The sequence below is a fragment of the Acipenser ruthenus genome, unplaced genomic scaffold (assembly GCF_902713425.1).
Source record: "Acipenser ruthenus unplaced genomic scaffold, fAciRut3.2 maternal haplotype, whole genome shotgun sequence".
Taxonomy (NCBI): domain Eukaryota; kingdom Metazoa; phylum Chordata; class Actinopteri; order Acipenseriformes; family Acipenseridae; genus Acipenser; species Acipenser ruthenus.
In genome coordinates this window covers 1-17590 of record NW_026708771.1, presented here as the reverse complement: position 1 = coordinate 17590, position 17590 = coordinate 1, and the positions used below count along the sequence as shown (strand labels likewise).

At 37.6% G+C, this 17590-nt stretch overlaps 1 long non-coding RNA gene across 1 annotated transcript; it reads left to right on the top strand.

Annotated features, from left to right (window-relative positions):
• The first annotated feature begins 4434 nt into the window (after positions 1-4434).
• LOC131735830 (uncharacterized) lies at positions 4435-17439 on the top strand. Its single transcript, XR_009327717.1, has 3 exons — positions 4435-4975; positions 14966-15104; positions 17303-17439. It is a non-coding gene; the product is annotated as an uncharacterized LOC131735830 (long non-coding RNA).
• The last annotated feature ends 151 nt before the right edge of the window (positions 17440-17590 follow it).

The window sequence follows — 17590 nt, the reverse complement described above, 5'->3', positions numbered from 1 at the left end:
ATAATGGCAACACATAGGATATTTTATCTAAATATTATTATTATTATTATTATTATTATTATTATTATTATTATTATTATTATTATTATTATTATTACCATTTACCATTGTTACCATTTAACTTTATATTACACAGGCTGTGTAATATACACAGGCTGGCATTTTATGGTGAAAAAATGTCTAATCCAGCAGGTTTATAATTATTAGGGTGGCTCTGCCACTGTTCACATAGTTTTATGTAAATTAAATGGTGGGACTGTCTCCAATTTATAATGTTTTAAATATTAAATGGGATGTAATAAATACATGTTTTTGGAGAACTGAAGGAATTAACCTTGCATTCTGTTTATTGTTTATTACCATAGTCTTGGTTGGACAAATATTGGGGATGAAAAACTCATTGAATTACTTGAGCCCCTAAGGAAGAACCAAACACGTAAGCAGATGTGGTAAGTTAAAATTTTAAAAAGACCATCTTGAGTAATATTTACAGCAGATACAATGGTATTCTCAACATATTTTAAGCAAAATGTACTGACTGAGAAGTGGCTGGGTGACAGAAAGTGGTAAATTAAAACAAACTGCTCAAAGCCTACAACTTAACTCCAATATCAACCTGATAAAGACATATTACTATGACTATAGCCTTGCAAATACTATACCTAGCAGCAAAAAGTGTAATCTCCCACATTACCAGCGACTGTTTTCTGGAAATGGAAGCAGACCAATTAAGGATTTTAACCAGCACACAATTCCATAGAATAGACATATCTGGAAGGGATAGACCAAGTGGTAGCCTAGATATATATGTGTGTTTTGAGAAGGAAGAGTGTGTTTTTTTTTCTATATTTTATTGAACCTCAAACTAAAACTGTAAATTTGAATTGTAACTGTAGATACATGTTCCCTGTTGGTTGGAGAGTGTGTTTTACTGCTATTTAAAAAACGATATAATAGAGACTTTTTTAATGATTTTAGGAATATATTAGGCATGTCATTTGAACTATAGTAAATTAAATCAATCTAAAATATGTACATTTCTAATTTTCTCTTTTTAGGGAGCCCAGGAGTGGATACGAGATAGATATAGATAGATAGAGTGCATGTTTTACTATCTTGTGGCCACAAGATAGTAAGTCATGCATCTTGTTTGTCCTTCTATTTGGGAATAGACTATTAATTCCTTCCTTGCTTGTAAACAGTGTATCAGCCAATTGTGTTAGTTTCGCAAATGTGCCTTTTTATATGTCAATTTAGAACTATTTTAACAGTAGAATACTTTAATATTTTTTTCTATCTTTTAACAGGATTGAAGGAAATAGCATCAGTTATAAAAGCCTTTTTAAATGTATTGAACTTTGTTCAAATAATACCTCTTTGAAAAAAAGTGTAAGTACTGTGTAAATATTTTATTTGTACAGTTTTGAAACACAGTAGATTTTTATTCTGCTGGCTGTTATTTCTGGATTAAATGGGAAACTTAATATTAATTATAGTATTTAATTCTTAAAACAGAGTCCCAATACCATCTCAACAAAGAGTGAGCCTGCAGTTAAAGTTAAAATAAAATCTGTACAAGTAAATGCTATAGAGAAAAGGGTTGTTAGGCTGTTTTATGTTAAGAGGACAAATAAATATTTTATTTAACACCTTTTAATTTACAGTATATCATTTTAGGTTTTGTAAACAGCCTATGTGTGAGATTCAAGGATGCCACACAATGTATTGTGCGATGTGTTTTTTTTTTTTTAATTTGTGGCAAAAACATGTTTTGCCCTTGTTAGCGATCGCAAGTCATAACAGCAATGCACTGCTATATTTAGCAAATTAAACCTTTATTTTGACCTCACTGGAATAAGGTTGTCTGTACTGAAGTCTACATTTGACCCTGAGGTTAAGGGCCACACACATGCAAGTAGTTTCAGAGTTGAATCCTCTCTGAGGCCAAAGCTCATTTCATGGGCATCCCAGAACACCTAATCTTTGGCAACAGGCCTGGCCCTTTTAAGTATAGATGATTTGTAATTATTGCATTAACCATGCTATGATGTATAATCCGCTTGTGGTCCGTTTTGCCCTCCCAAAAATGTTCATGTAAGAACACATATCATGGGGCTATAAGTAGATAAAAGAATGAATATTGAGGGTATATTGTATTGTTTTTAATATATATTGGGATTGTATAGTGCTATTTGGAATATTGTAAATGAAGAAGCAGAAAAGCTGAAGAGGGACTCCCCTGAGAATTTCTTCATCATCAGCTTCAGTGATGACAGTCTGTGGCAGGGATGGGGCAAGAGGATCCTGCAGAGGTGTGAAGAGAGCAATGATGAGAAGCTTGTCAATATTCTAGTCAAACTATACAACCCTGGTTATAACTTCAGCATTGGTTGGGTGCAGCAGTGACACACAACACTAGGGCAGCTGATAAGAACCAGGAGAAAGCATTGGAATTATGAGGATATAAAAAAGAAACGGGAAAAGCTTGAAAAAAAATTGAATTTCTGATCTTTACTTTGTTATCAACTCCCCCAACACACACACTTCTAGTTAAGTGCTGCTACTATAATGATCATGCTTATATTGATTAATAGTTAAACTTTCTGTTAAAATATAATTCTTTAGGAATCAGTTTACTCTATTTTACCATTTTATGTACTTTATCAGAAAATGGCCCTTACTATAACTGCAGTTCGTTTCATTGGCCTTTTACTTTATTTGATTCTGAAGCTCTTTGGAGATGGCTTTGCCATAAAAAGCACAACATAAACGTAATTTAATTGATTGATATTTCTCAAACACAGTTCTAGCTGTAGGATGTTTCTCCTTTATAATGTGCTTGCTATTATGTCACTGTGACTGAAATTGGGTGCTTGTATTCACTTTACATCAGGTTATATTACATATTCCAACTCAGTTATATTGTAGGATGCAAAACAGAAATTAAGATACACAGATGTTTTGAATTGGGTACAACTTTGTGAAACAATGTACCCTAATCTCTTTCCATGTTACCAAAACATTTAGATACAGTATCTCAAAATAAACTGTAAGTAATTTCAAGGTATCTCTAAATGACTTCCTGTGAAAATGCTCTATGTTTTGAATGGACTTCCTGTCCCCTTAGAGATATCCCTAAATGAACAGGATGTTTGATTTAATGATTTTGAGATATCTTAAAATGATTTAAAGATACTGTATATCTGAAAATGCTAAATGAAAAAGCTCAATTTAAAAGATAAGTGAAAATAATTTTGCGATGCGGTACCTTTAAATATTTGAAGATACCTTAAAATATTTAGACATGTTTTGAAACGATTTAGAGATATCTTAAAATATATCGAGATATCTCTAAATGATAACTTGGCTTGCCATAGGCTTCCAATAGCTATCAATCCGTGACCGCAGAAACGCAGTTTAAAACTGTAAAACGCAGTTTGTAACTGTAAAATGGGGGAAAAAATACTACGGTTCTAATTTACACTTACAAATCTGCTTTCCGCTCGCTCGACACTTTTGAGAGTGAAATTGCTATCAAAAATACGAGCGCGCAGAAATGCAGTTTGTAACTGTAAAATGAAAAAAATACAACCTCTCAATTTTTTTTTTTTTCAATTACGGTTCTATTCTGCGCGCGCTCGAGTCCCTTTTCACATTTACAGTTTTTTCTGCGCACGCTCGAAACTCAGTCTACGCTTACAAATCTTTTTGAGAGTGATTTCACGCTCCAAAAAAACAAAAAAAACAAACTGCAAATGTGTAGCTCAGGCAGCCTAGTTAGTTGATTGTCTGCACTGTCGATCGGTCATTTATTGGTCATATTTAGTGATTTAATAACTATACGTTTATCATCTATGTACATGTGTTAAAACTAGACAAAGCGCCACTATGCACACGTAAAGAAAACATTACATATAAAACCTTATGTAAAAAAAGATCGAAATAGGATTGTTTGTACCAGAGGCTGTGAAGCGTCCGTCGCTGATTCCTCCGCCAAGGGCTGTGTACGGTAGCTGTGATGAACAGTGACCGGTCGACAGTGCAAGTGTTTGCTGGGTGGGTGATACTTCAGGAGCAAGTTGGTTGCTATCATATTCAACGGCTTAAAATAAAACAACTTGCTAAGACACTAAAGTGATACTGTACTAAAACAGTAGCTTAATATCTGTATTCACTTGTTTGTTTCCACATTCTGCTGAATGGTTAATCTATGCAGCTGATGACTGCAATGAATTCAGTATGTTTATATTTTACAAATGTTGTGTCTCGAATTGGTGACTGTACCTGTGATTGTGTGCAGTTGTAACATGTGAAATAGCATGCTGCTGTAGCAGGACTACTTGATAAGGGGATTGTAATCTGTTTTCTCCTAGGTAACCAGGCTTCGTTCAAATGTTTTGTTGTACGTTGCTTTATTGCACATGTCGTTTTTTTTAATTGATTTAGTGGTGTCTTAATTAGATAATTGCCCTGGTTATTTAAATTGTTCCTTTGTTTGCGATGGGGAGAGGAAGTAGCATTAATAAGGCCTTACAGGGCATGCGACATTAAAGGAACACCGATATAGAACTGGAGTGCATGAGAATGGGTTATGTATGGAATGTAGTGGAAAGGAAACAGTGGAGCATCTGAGGGATTGCAATATTTCCAATATTTTTTTTGAAATGGTACAGGTGATAGAAAAATAGAAAAAGGTATTATTGGGTGTATTGCAAAATATATTAGGAAGACTCAAGAATATTTAACATACAGAGATTTTAAAAGGTTAAGTGTTGACAGCAGTTTTAATAGCCAAATCTGAACAGTAGGTGGTGACAATAAGTTTTGCTAGAAACTTGGTGACCATTAACAGAACAGAAGAAGAAACAGGAGAGAAGAAGGGACGGTAGGTGTGGGACTTGGTATTCGGTGTGCCGCTATAGAGGGGAGTGCTCGGAAGACGCATTTTGTCGGTGTCCTGCGGTGTTAAAGCCAGGTGAGTATAATTCTAAAAGTAAAGTGTTTGGCATTTGGAAATCTTGCATATTGAATAAAGCTCCAAGACATGTGGTTACTTCCCGGTCTCAGGTTGTGTTTTTGTTGGATCAAAGCATTAAAGCGGCAGGTTAAGAGCCCCATACCTTCTGTTTGCTTATTATTACTAAACGCTGTGTCCTTCTCCTCTCATCTGGTTTAAAACGGGGAAAGCCTTTTTATTTGATTTCGCTGGCCAGCAATTACGGTTGGGGAGGCATTTCTTCTTTGTCAAAGTAGGTCAGTCAGTTTGGGGCTTGCCTTCAGTGCACTGTAAAGGCCTGGTCTCGCAGGCGACAACAAGGTGGCCACACACTGGCGACATTTCTCCCACTTAGGACGGTGTTCTATTTTTCAGGCAACACGAGGGCAACATTTTCAATAACAGCCAATTAAATTTGATAGTAGTGTCACATGATAAGGCTCGACCATAACGTCAGACCGTGTATATGATGCATTCTGATTCCTGCATTTCATCCAATTAATTGTATGTAGTCTATAGATATGCATTACAGTGTGTATGTGGATAAGCGAATGTTAATGTCCACAATTACAATACATATTTAAACTATGAATACTATTCTACAATAATAAAATACACGTGTGGCATATTTTTTAAAATAGTTTTTTTTTATTAATTTGCTGTGTATGCAGTTATTTAATTAAATAATAATAATTATTAAATTTGGCATGGTTTTGTTTGTAGAAGGTGGGTGTTACTAACTGGTGCGGGTGAGGACAACAGCCACCTAACTGACCTGCTAGTTAGTTAAGAACATAAAGTTTACAAACGAGATGAGGCCAATCTTGCTTGTTTGATTGTTAGTAGCTTATTGATCCCAGAATCTCATCAAGCAGCTTCTTGAAGGATCCCAGGGTGTCAGCTTCAACAACATTACTGGGGAGTCGGTTCCAGACCCTCAAAATTCTTTGTGTAAAAAAGTGCCTTCTATTTTCTGTTCTGAATGCCCCTTTATCTAATCTCTATTTGTGACCCCCGGTCCTTGTTTCTTTTTTCAGGTCAAAAAAGTCCCCTGGGTCGACATTGTCTGTACCGTTTAGAACTTGGAATTCAGATCACTGCGAAGTCTTCTTTGTTCAAGACTGAACAGATTCAATTCTTTTAGCCTGTCTGCATACGACATGCCTTTTAAACCCGGGATAATTCTGGTCGCACTTCTTTGCACTCTTTCTAGAGTAGCAATATCCTTTTTGTAACGAGGTGACCAGAACTGAACACAATATTCTAGATGAGGTCTTGCTAATGTATTGTAAAGTTTTAACATTACTTCCCTTGATTTAAATTCAACACTTTTCACAATATATCCGAGCATCTTGTTGGCCTTTTTTATAGCTTCCCCACATTGTCTAGATCAAGACATTTCTGAGTCAACATAAACTCCTAGGTCTTTTTCATAGATTCCTTCTTCAATTTCAGTATCTCCCATATGATATTTATAATGCACATTATTATTGCCTGCGTGCAGTACCTTACACTTTTCTCTATTGAATGTTATTTGCCATGTGTCTGCCCAGTTCTGAATGCTGTCTAGATCATGTGTTTGCCACTCCTCCTATTTATGTGTTGTCTGCAAATTTAACAAGTTTGCTTACTATACCAGAATCTCTCTCTCTCTCTCTCTCTCTCTCTCTCTCTCTCTCTCTCTCGATTTGTATGTACAAATAATGTGATATCTTTTAACAATTATAAGTCGTCCTGGATAAGGGTGTCTGCTAAGAAATAAATAATAAATACAAATATAACTGGGTTTATATAATGTGTGTCAGTCTGCCAGTCTATTAAATTAATCCTTAATCCTTGGGGACCCCTGTATACTACTGCTGACTTTTCAAATACAGTTGCTTTCCTGTGTGTTTTTATTAACTATTTGGTTTTGTTGAAGAATCCTTGCTGGGGAAATCTGTTTCTATCTATCCACCATCGGTCAATGAGAAATGCAATTGTTGCTAGGCCCTTGTCTAAGGACCCTTCCTGTTGAATACAGTGTATTTTTTAGCTGCCTTTATTTAAATGTTAAACCTTTAGGTAGAGTTCGGGGGGCGAGATCTAGGGCTTTTCTAATTTCAGCCTGTCAATCATCATTAATCTCTATGTCAATCATCATCGAAATCCTATTTAAAGCTTAGTCACATCTATCTCCCTTTTCAAATGTTTTGCTTTTCCCTCCTCCTCCTTTTGTACCATGTGTCTCTGTCATCAGTCCCCGCTGGGGGGCAAGTGATCTCACTGCCCAACCTTGGGTCAGGCTATGTCACTATGTCACCCCCGGCCACACCTATCCTCTCGCAGCTCATGCGCTATTACTTAACTAAAATCAGAGGCTCATTCTTTCTTCATACTATTTGCTCAGGTTTTAGCCTGCTGTGTGCTTAGCGCTCAATGTCCCAACTAACCTTTCTACTTTCTACCTATTTCCAGATTCCCTGAGGGAGCTCTCTGCTCCCATCGCAAGCAGCTCTCCAATAAACAGGGTAACTACTTTTCTGTCCGTTCAATTTTCAGGTTTGCATCCACTACCTATTCCACCCTCAAGGGATTCAGGTTTGCATCCGCTACCTATCCTCAAGGGGTGCTGGGTACAGTCTTGGAGGCCACACCTCTCCTCATATAGCAAGACAACCTCTTTTATATTTTCTGTAGAGGTCTCTCTACCAACTCAAACTACAAACTAACAAACTATTCTTATAGCCTGGGCTCCTACCCGTGAACTGACTTTCTCTTATTAAAACTGTGATAGATTGTATTGTTTATTTGAACTGATTTTTATGTAACTGTGTGATTATTGTAATAAAACATTTTGGACTCTGCCTCTGCCACTCTGTTACTATCTCTGGTCACTTTACCTCTATTCAGCGAACCTGTTGTGTTTCCTGAAAAACGGACAAGGGTTGGAACTGGCCAAATGAAGTCAAAATGTTATAAGTTCAGGAGGCTCCCGAGTGGCACATCCAGTAAAGGTGCTCCATGTGGAGTGCAGGATGTGGCCTATAGTCTGGACGTTGCGAGTTCGAGTCCAGGCTTTTCCTTTGCCGACCGAGGACGGGAGGGAGGGTTAGGTCAGCCAGGGTGTCCTCGGCTCACCCCGCACCAGCGACCCCTGTAGTCTGGCCTGGCGCCCGCGGGCTTGCCTGTAAGCTTCCTGAGAGCTGTGTTGCTGCCACCTGGTCTGAATGCCAACTCCACTTTGTTGCATTCACATTTTCATTCATTTAAGGGCTGCGCAAACTGATCTAATCAATACTATACAGCGCATTCTCAGCCACTGTCCAGACGGGAAGAAAAAAAACAACTAAGAAGCCTAAATACTACTAATACTGTATGAGCGAAATGCTATTGTTGTTTGTGTGTGTGTGTGTGTGTATATGTCTGGAAGTTCTTGGGAGAGGTATAACTTTATTTTTTTTGCGATCGTGCCTTTCAAAAGCTGTATATTTAGTAAAAGTCAAGAACTGACAACGGTGTATCTTTTCACACATGTAGAGTAATATAAAAGTGAAAATCATCCAATTGACTGCTTTGGCACCTGTGTGTGTATATATACAGTGCCTTGCATAAGTATTCACCCCCCTTGGACTTTTCCACATTTTGTAGTGTTACAACCTGGAATTAAAATGGATTTAATTGGGATTTTTACCATTTGATTTACACAACATACTTAACACTTTGAAGGTGCAAAATATTTTTTATTGTGACACAAAGGTTAATTAAACAAAAAAAAGACATTTGTTGGTTGCATAAGTATTCACCCCCCTGAGTCAATACTTGGTAGAAGCACCTTTGACAGCAATTACAGCTGTGAGTCTTTTTGGGTAAGTCTCTATCAGCTTTGCACATCTGGGTCCTGCAATTTTTGCCCATTCTTCTTGGCAAAATTGCTCAAGCTCTGTCAAGTTGGATGGGGACCGTTGGTGAACAGCAATTTTCAAGTCTTGCCACAGATTCTCAATCGGATTGATGTCTGGGCTTTGACTGGGCCATTCTAAGACATTCAGGTTCTTGTTTTTAAACCACTCCAGTGTAGCTTTTGCTGTGTGTTTAAGGTCATTGTGCTGCTGGAAGGTGAACCTCCGCCCCAGTCCCAGGTCTCTTGCAGACTGAAACAGGTTTTCCTCTAGAATTTCCCTGTATTTGGCTCCATCCATCTTGCCCTCAATCCTGACCAGTTTCCCAGTCCCTGCCAATGAAAAGCATCCCCATAACATGATGCTGCCACCACCATGCTTCACCGTGGGGATGGTGTTCTCAGGGTGATGAGCAGTGTGGCTTTGCGCCACAGATAGCGTTTTGCGCTAAGGCTAAAAAGTTAAATGTTGGTCTCATCAGACCAGAGAACCTTTTTCCACATGTTTGCTGTGTCTCCCACATGCCTTTTGGCAAAATCCAAACAGGATTTGATATGGGTTTTGTTAATGGCTTTCTTCTTGCCACTCTTCCATAAAGCCCAGCTTTGTGGAGCGTCCGGGTTATAGTTGTCCCATGGACGGTTTCTCCCATCTCAGCTGTGGATCTCTCCAGCTCCTTCAGAGTTACCATTGGCCTCTTGGTTGCTTCTCTGACTAATGCCCTCCTTACCTGGTCACTGAGTTTTGGTGGACGGCCTTCTCTAGGCAATGATGACGATGATGATGATGATGATGACCTCAGAATAGAATGTTCATTCCAAATGGCTCCAAAGTGCCTAGTTAAGGGAGCAAAATCCTAATTTACTATCCATGATACTTTTACTTGCATTAGTAAAGGAATAGTATATTGCATTGGCTGCATCAAATGTAACAAGCTATATATTGGTAAAACAAAACGACGCTTGGCTGATCGCTTCGTGGAACATCTGAGAAGTATACGAATTAACACCTCTACCTTTCCCGTCGCCAGACATTTTAACAGAAATGACCACACTATAGAAGACATCACAATTTGTGGGATGGTTCAATGCTATGGAACTAATGCTGTCAGGAAACAAAAGGAATGTGAACTTATTTTCAAACTAGGTACTTTGGAGCCATTTGGAATGAACATTCTATTCTGAGGTCATCATCATCATCATCATCATCAACATTCTGGATTTTTTTTTAAAAGACTACTTGTTTGTTTTTTTATCAACTTCTTAAAGCAGTGTGCGCGTTAAGTAAGTGAGCCGCTCAGAGTGAGAACGCTCAGAAAGCACACTGAGCAGATTTAAATGATTTAACGCTCTGCTCCACGAGAGCGCTGAGCGACTTTTAAAAATGGTGAATAATAATTATTAATTAGGTGATGGTAGATGAAATGACCCCGTGTGGTTACTGTCCCCTGCTGTACCTCGCTGAGTTCGGAGCTCTGTTTGGACTGAACCTCATATCTGGCTGTGTTTAATACCGACAATACCGACGTTAATAATGAGAATTATGAATAATATTAATACTACAAGCCTAATAATAATACACTAATAACTATAAAACAGCTCTACATTTAAAAAAAAAATGAAATTAAATGATACAAAATTGAAATCAACAATTTTTACCATCTTATTTAGCCAATTTAATACATAACTTCATAAGTCGAAACCAGTTCATCGTTCTTGACAAACGTATTTGTCAATCCTGCCTGTCATCTCCACTTGTTTCCTGCAGGTGTCCATTCCGTCCGCTCACTCTGATCACTGATGAAAAATGCTCAGGAGCGCTCTGAGCGGCTCAGCGGGAGTGGAACTGAGCGAGTCGTTAAGTTGATTTTTTTACTGAGCCGCTCACTTACTTAACGCACCCACTGTTTTTTTGTATTCGGCCGATGAAGGACTTGTAGTCCGAAACGTCCTGATAATTGATTTGTAATCAATTATTCTACCTTTTTAAGTACCTGAAATATCCTTTTCTCTTTTTTCTTTTATTATATATATATATATATATTTATTTGCAGAAAATGACAACTGGTCAAAATAACAAAAAAGATGCAGTGTTGTCAGACTTCGAATAATGCAAAGAAAATAAGCTCATACTCATTTTTAAACAACACAATACTAATGTTTTAACTTAGGAAGAGTTCAGAAATCAATATTTGGTGGAATAACCCTGATTTTTCAAGCACAGCTTTCATGCGTCTTGGCATGCTCTCCACAAGTCTTTCACATTGATGTTGGGTGACTTTATGCCACTCCTGGCGCAAAAATTCAAGCAGCTCGGCTTTGTTTGATGGCTTGTGACCATCCATCTTCCTCTTGATCACATTCCAGAGGTTTTCAATGGGGTTCAGGTCTGGAGATTGGGCTGGCCATGACAGGGTCTTGATTTATTATTATTATTATTTATTTCTTAGCAGACACCCTTATCCAGGACGACTTACAACTGTTACAAGATATCACATTATACGTTATTTCACATTATACAGATATCACATTATTTTTACATACAATTACCCATTTATACAGTTGGGTTTTTACTGGAGCAATCTAGGTAAAGTACCTTGCTCAAGGGTACAACAGCAGTGTCCCCCACTGGGGATTGAACCCACAACCCTCCGGTCAAGAGTCCAGAGCCCTAACCACTCTTCCACACTGCTGCCCTGGTGATCTGGTGGTCCTCCATCACACCTTGATTGACCTGGCTGTGTGGCATGGAGCATTGTCCTGCTGGAAAAACCAATCCTCAGAGTTGGGGAATATTGTCAGAGCAGAAGGAAGCAAGTTTTCTTCCAGGACAACCTTGTACTTGGCTTGGCTTGGCTTGAGGGGGGAGGAGAAAATATGTGCTGCAGGACTACATTTCCCAGAATTCCACAGGGTTACCATTTTAAAGTGAAGCACCTGAGGCTGATTAAGGCAGGGGAAACCCTATAGAGTAGGCGGATGGAGAAAGGCCATGTGCAGAGCAGACCTGTGTAAACAAGAAAAGGTTCTGCGTGAACATAGGGTGAACCTATTTGTGTGTGAAACAACTGGGTTTTGACTGGTAAACAGCTTAGCTGTCTGGTGTTAGTTAAAAGCTTGCAAAGTACAGTTTAGTACTCCACGTATTTTGTGTTTTGCTAGTTTATTTTCTGTAATTCATAAAAGTGCATGAAAGTGCCTAAAAAGTACTGTTCTGTGTCTTGGTCTGCTTTTAAAAGGGTGCAATGAATTTGAGCCGTCAGGCTTTGTTACTATATATACAGTGTATATATATAGTTGTAGGCAAAAGTTTACATACCCCAATGGGAATTTATCATTTCTAGAAATTTCTCAAAAACAAATAATTGCAGGAAAAATCTTTTGTAGCAAAAGTTTTTGCTTTTGTGGATGAGGAACAAGTTACAAGATTTCTACAATTATTTATTTTAGCAATTATTTTTTGCAAAATTCAAAGAATGCTAATTCAAAAGTATTCATACCCTGACAAGGGAAATGAAATTAATAGCTAGTTGAGGTACCTTTAGCAATAATAACCTATTTTAAACAATTAGGATATTTGTCAATGAGCTTTTGGCATTATTCATTAGTGATTTTTGACCATTCTTCAACAAAGCATTGTTCCAGTTCATTCAAATTTCGAGGACTTCTCTTGTGCACAGCCTTCAACTCATACCAAAGATTCACAATCGGATTTAGATTGGGACTTTGACTAGACCATTCCAGAACCTTGATTTTATTCTTCTTTAACAATTCTGAAGTAGATTTTGATGTGTGCTTTGGACTTTCTCCAAACGTAACGACTATCAGCATGACCAAATAGCTCGATTTTTGTTTCATCACTCCACAAAACATTTGACCAGAACTCATATCCATCATTTAAATGCCGTTTTGCAAACTTTAAGTGATTGTCCTTGTGACGTTTTCCTAAGAGTGGCTTTTTCTTTGGCCTGCGACTACTGAGACATTCACCATGCAATACTTGACCTATGGTTGAAATGGAAATCCCAGTCCCACCTGCAGCCAATTCACTTTGAATATCTTTGGCAGTCAATCTCGGATTGTTATTAACCTTCCTCACAATTCTTCTTCTTGTTCTTGGTGAAAGAACCTTCTTTCTTCCAGACTGAGGGAGCATTGTGACAGTACCATGAGTCTTGTACTTCTTGATAATAGAAACAATATTTGAAATTGTGATACTGAAATGCTTGGAACTATCCTTCTCCAGCTTTATGACAATAACTCATTTTCTTCAGATAGATCTTTACTTTGTCCCATATTGACTTACTGGTAATGACAGCAATCATCCTATGCCTAACCCTTTTATACTTTCTAAGAATGTTCACCTACAATCCAGCATTTTCTAGACTTTTCTAGAATTAGGTTCTTCATTATCATATTGAAATTTCTAGCACCTTGTAGACAATACTATCATAGCATCAAAGGGTTTGAATTAGCATTTTTGGAGTTTTGCAAAAAAAAAAAATAAATCTATTTCTTGTAACTTTTTTTGATAATCTACAAAAATACATTTTTCCTAAAATTCTTTGTTTGAGATTCTCTAAAAGGAATAAAAACACCATAATGGTACAACACTGGCAAGAAGCAGCTTGTTTAGAGGAGTTAGATTGTGGTTCTAAGCAGTTCTGTGTTTGTTTTATACTTAATTCTTCTAATGCTTTCAGAAAGTATGCTTTCAGTCATTGCCCTTTAGTCAGTCTTCCTGAGCTATAATGGATCTTGAACATGTGCAATAGAAAAGTGTTAAAAATACAGCTTAGTGTCCGATACATCAGCTTAGTGTCCAATACGAATAAATCATACGATAAATATAGAAAATGCATCTGCACCTTGGACTTTGGTATGTACTACATCAGTACGTTGTTATAAAGTGGAAAGGTGTGTCATTTTTTTCACAGTCTCTTGCGTTGGCTGACCTAGAAAGACAACCCAGTGCCCTCGGCAGGTTCTTATTTTTTGAGTATATAGATTCACTGGCTTCTAAGCAACTACAGAAGAGCAAACACGATTGGAAGTCTTCACTCCATAGCAAATATCATAGGTATCACAATGAGGATTTTGTTCTGTTTAGCTATCCTTCTGCACGCTGCTACCTGTTCACTATATGACATTGGTAAGATCGTCTATCTGTCTCTGTCTGTCTGTCTACTATATAGTGAGATTGTATTTATACCTTCAAGGGACAGAATATCTGTCTTTTTTTAAAACCTATTATACAATAATGTGCCAATTTATTAGAACACCTCGATTTGTCATTTATATCCTTAAATACCTACCTGCATGAAAACCTCTTTGTGTGAGACTTAGTAATTAGTGATGTAGAAACAATAGGCACTCTTGTGAAAATGCTAGATCACTTTGTGCTTTAATAGGCATCTTGAACAACTTTAAAAAAGTAACATGCATTTTACCATTTGTGTATGTGTGTTCCTTTTTATCTTATTATTTTTTAATGAATTCCACACATGGCCTATCATCAATTAAATCAGACAATTGCTAATTTGCTTATTTGACAATTTTCCAAGATTATCAGTTACAGTGGTTTGGATTTCATATGCACAACAAATCAAAACAACAGAAGCAATGGGGTGTTCTAATACATTTTCACACTACTGTAGCAATCTATTTTGATTAACTGGTATCAAACATTTACACAAGAGACACAGGATTTAAAGGGTTATCTGCTGTTCAGTTTAGTTTATTCACTTTTGGGCCTGCAGGGCCAGCACAGGTACAGCTCAATAGTGAAAGCATCGTGAATACAAAGAGACATCTAAATAAATATATTAGAAAAATAAAAACACATGATCACAGTTTCATTATAGCTTAAACAATTTCAAGCACAGATGCCACTGAACTGCAAATTTAAAGCCAGAGAGGCATGGCAATATATTTTAGTCTCGTCAAGGGTTGGTTTCGAAAACCCAAGTGTAAAGCAATACAGAGCTTCTCCACCTCCCTTTAATCCACATTGCTCCAGGATTATTTAGTACTGTACATGTTGGCTTGTTCTTTATTTCCATTAAGACATCTTTCTTTTTTTTCACCAGTTATTTCAGGGGTTTTTGAGTCCAGTATCACTACATTTAATTACACTCAATCCAGAGAGTACTGTCTGTCGCAGAATGCAGCTTTAGCAACCTTAGAGCAGGTGACCAGTGCTCAGAACACCAGCTTCCAGACCTGCAGGTAACGTATGCACTGAGAGTGTGGTTAGAATTGAACACATTCAGTACCATATAAATTTTCAGAATGTTTAATTTAATTTCTTACTTTTTAATTTGTCATTTTGTGTCATTCTCTGCTGTTTATGTTTGCACTGCTTATTAAATATTCTACTTCGAAAAGCTGAACTTCTGAAATGCAGCAAGTTTTCTAAATGGCCACTGGGGGTGTGTGTAAGTCATTTCAGCCACACCTCTGCAACTGATCTGTAAAGTCAATGGAAAAACATCTTTCACAAGGAACTGGAAATTAGAGATGCACACCACCCTAGTGGGTCAGAGTTCTCACTTCAGAAATTCAGCTTTTAGACAATGCTTGAAAAAAGCTGTGATAGTAATCCTGAAAAATAGTAATCTAAGCAGAAAAAAACTATAGAGAGTGATAGAGGTCATAGTAGGATATTAAAATGGAAATAATTGAAGTACTTACAAATGATTCAACCTCTTACATTGGGGTCTGTTTCACCTTGATTACACTATGTAACACAATTTTTGTTCCTGGGTAGTAAGTGTTATTTCCTAATTACTTCTGCCTCAAAAGCATAGAAAATGGCTGTTATTCCCCACAAACTTTGCTTTTGTGACCAGGACAGTGATATTTTGAAATTTACCTATTTTCAATGAGAAAACGGGCGAATTTGTGTCTCTTCGTTCACATAAAGTAAAAAAAACAACAACATATGAATCCAAATTAACATGTATTTATACTAAAGTAATACAAAAATGACTACAAAAGATTTAGAAGTGAGTAGTTTTTCAAGATTTACGATTATACTGTAAATCACTTTCACGAATCAGCCCCCAAATGTAGTCTCCCATCATGTTCTCGTTATACTGTCCTTGGTAGTGGCGTTCAAAGTCCAGTATATCCTGGTGGAAGCGCTCGCCTTGCTCCTCCGAGTACGCTCCCATGTTCTCCTTAAATTTATCAAGATGAGCATCAAGGATATGGACTTTGAGGGACATCCTACAGCCCATTGTGCCGTAGTTCTTCACCAGAGTCTCAACCAGCTCCACATAGTTTTTGGCCTTGTGATTTCCCAGGAAGCCCCGAACCACTGCGACAAAGCTGTTCCAAGCCGCTTTCTCCTTACTAGTGAGCTTCTTGGGGAATTCATTGCACTCCAGGATCTTCTTTATCTGTGGTCCGACGAAGACACCGGCTTTGACCTTTGCCTCAGACAGCTTAGGGAAGAAGTCTTGAAGGTACTTGAAGGCAGCCGACTCCTTATCTAGAGCTCTGACAAATTGTTTCATAAGGCCCAATTTGATGTGCAGTGGTGGCATCAGCACCTTCCGGGGGTCCACCAGTGGCTCCCACTTGACGTTGTTCCTCCCCACAGAGAACTCGGTCCGCTGTGGCCAGTCCCGCCTGTGGTAGTGCGCCTTGGAGTCCCTACTGTCCCAAAGGCAAAGATAGCAGGGAAACTTGGTAAAACCGCCTTGGAGACCCATCAGGAATGCCACCATTTTGAAGTCTCTTATGACCTTGATGCCATCTCAGAAAAATGCAGATATGTATCCACTTAGGCAGCTGGAACTAAACTGAACTGGTGGGCTTAAGGCCCCTGTATTTAAACTACTATTTATATTACTGGAAAGTTCTAGAAAGTTCTAGAAGTTACTCCAAGTTTACTCAGCACTGAATCTATCTGAAATGTTCTGGAAAATAGGTAAATTTCAAAATATCATTGTCCTGGTCACAAAAGCAAAGTTTGTGGGGAATAATAGCCATTTTCTATACTTTTGAGGCATAAGCAATTAGGAAATAACACTTAATACCCAGGAACCAAAAAAAAAAAAATAATAAATTGTTACACGGTGTTACCATTATCAAATACATTATCTTGGTTGAGTCAATTGAAAATAACCCATAATCTGCACAACCCACATACCAATACATTGAATTCCGTTTACATTGCAATCGAATATCAATAAAAAAAACAAAAAAAACAACATGTGTTTTGAAGGATCCTTCCACATTACAATTTGAATACATTGCTCTGTACTTGTAATATTCTCATATCATGTAAACCTAATTTTTAAAGCATCAGAGATTTTATACTACAATCTATTTCTGAACCACATTCAGTTTGACTTTTTTTATGGAAGTAAATGCTTTGGCTCACCCTTCATTTTCATGATGTAACTTTTCGATGGCAGGTATGGATGGGTGGAAGAGCAGTGAATTCTTCTTGCCCGTACCACAGCGATCAAGACTTGTGGCAACAGTAATATAGGCATCATTAAAAAAGGGCCCTGTGGATACTACACTGCACCCAGTGCCTACTGCTACAAAACCAATGGTAACCATCTCGGGTCTCTTGAGTTCGAGAGCTAGTGTGTTCTAGTGGAAATGCCTGGTTATTTGATTTATAAGCTGGTTAATTTAGTTTGTGTGCTTTACTGTACTGCTACACATGTACATCGTTTGTAAAACACTTTCTTAAA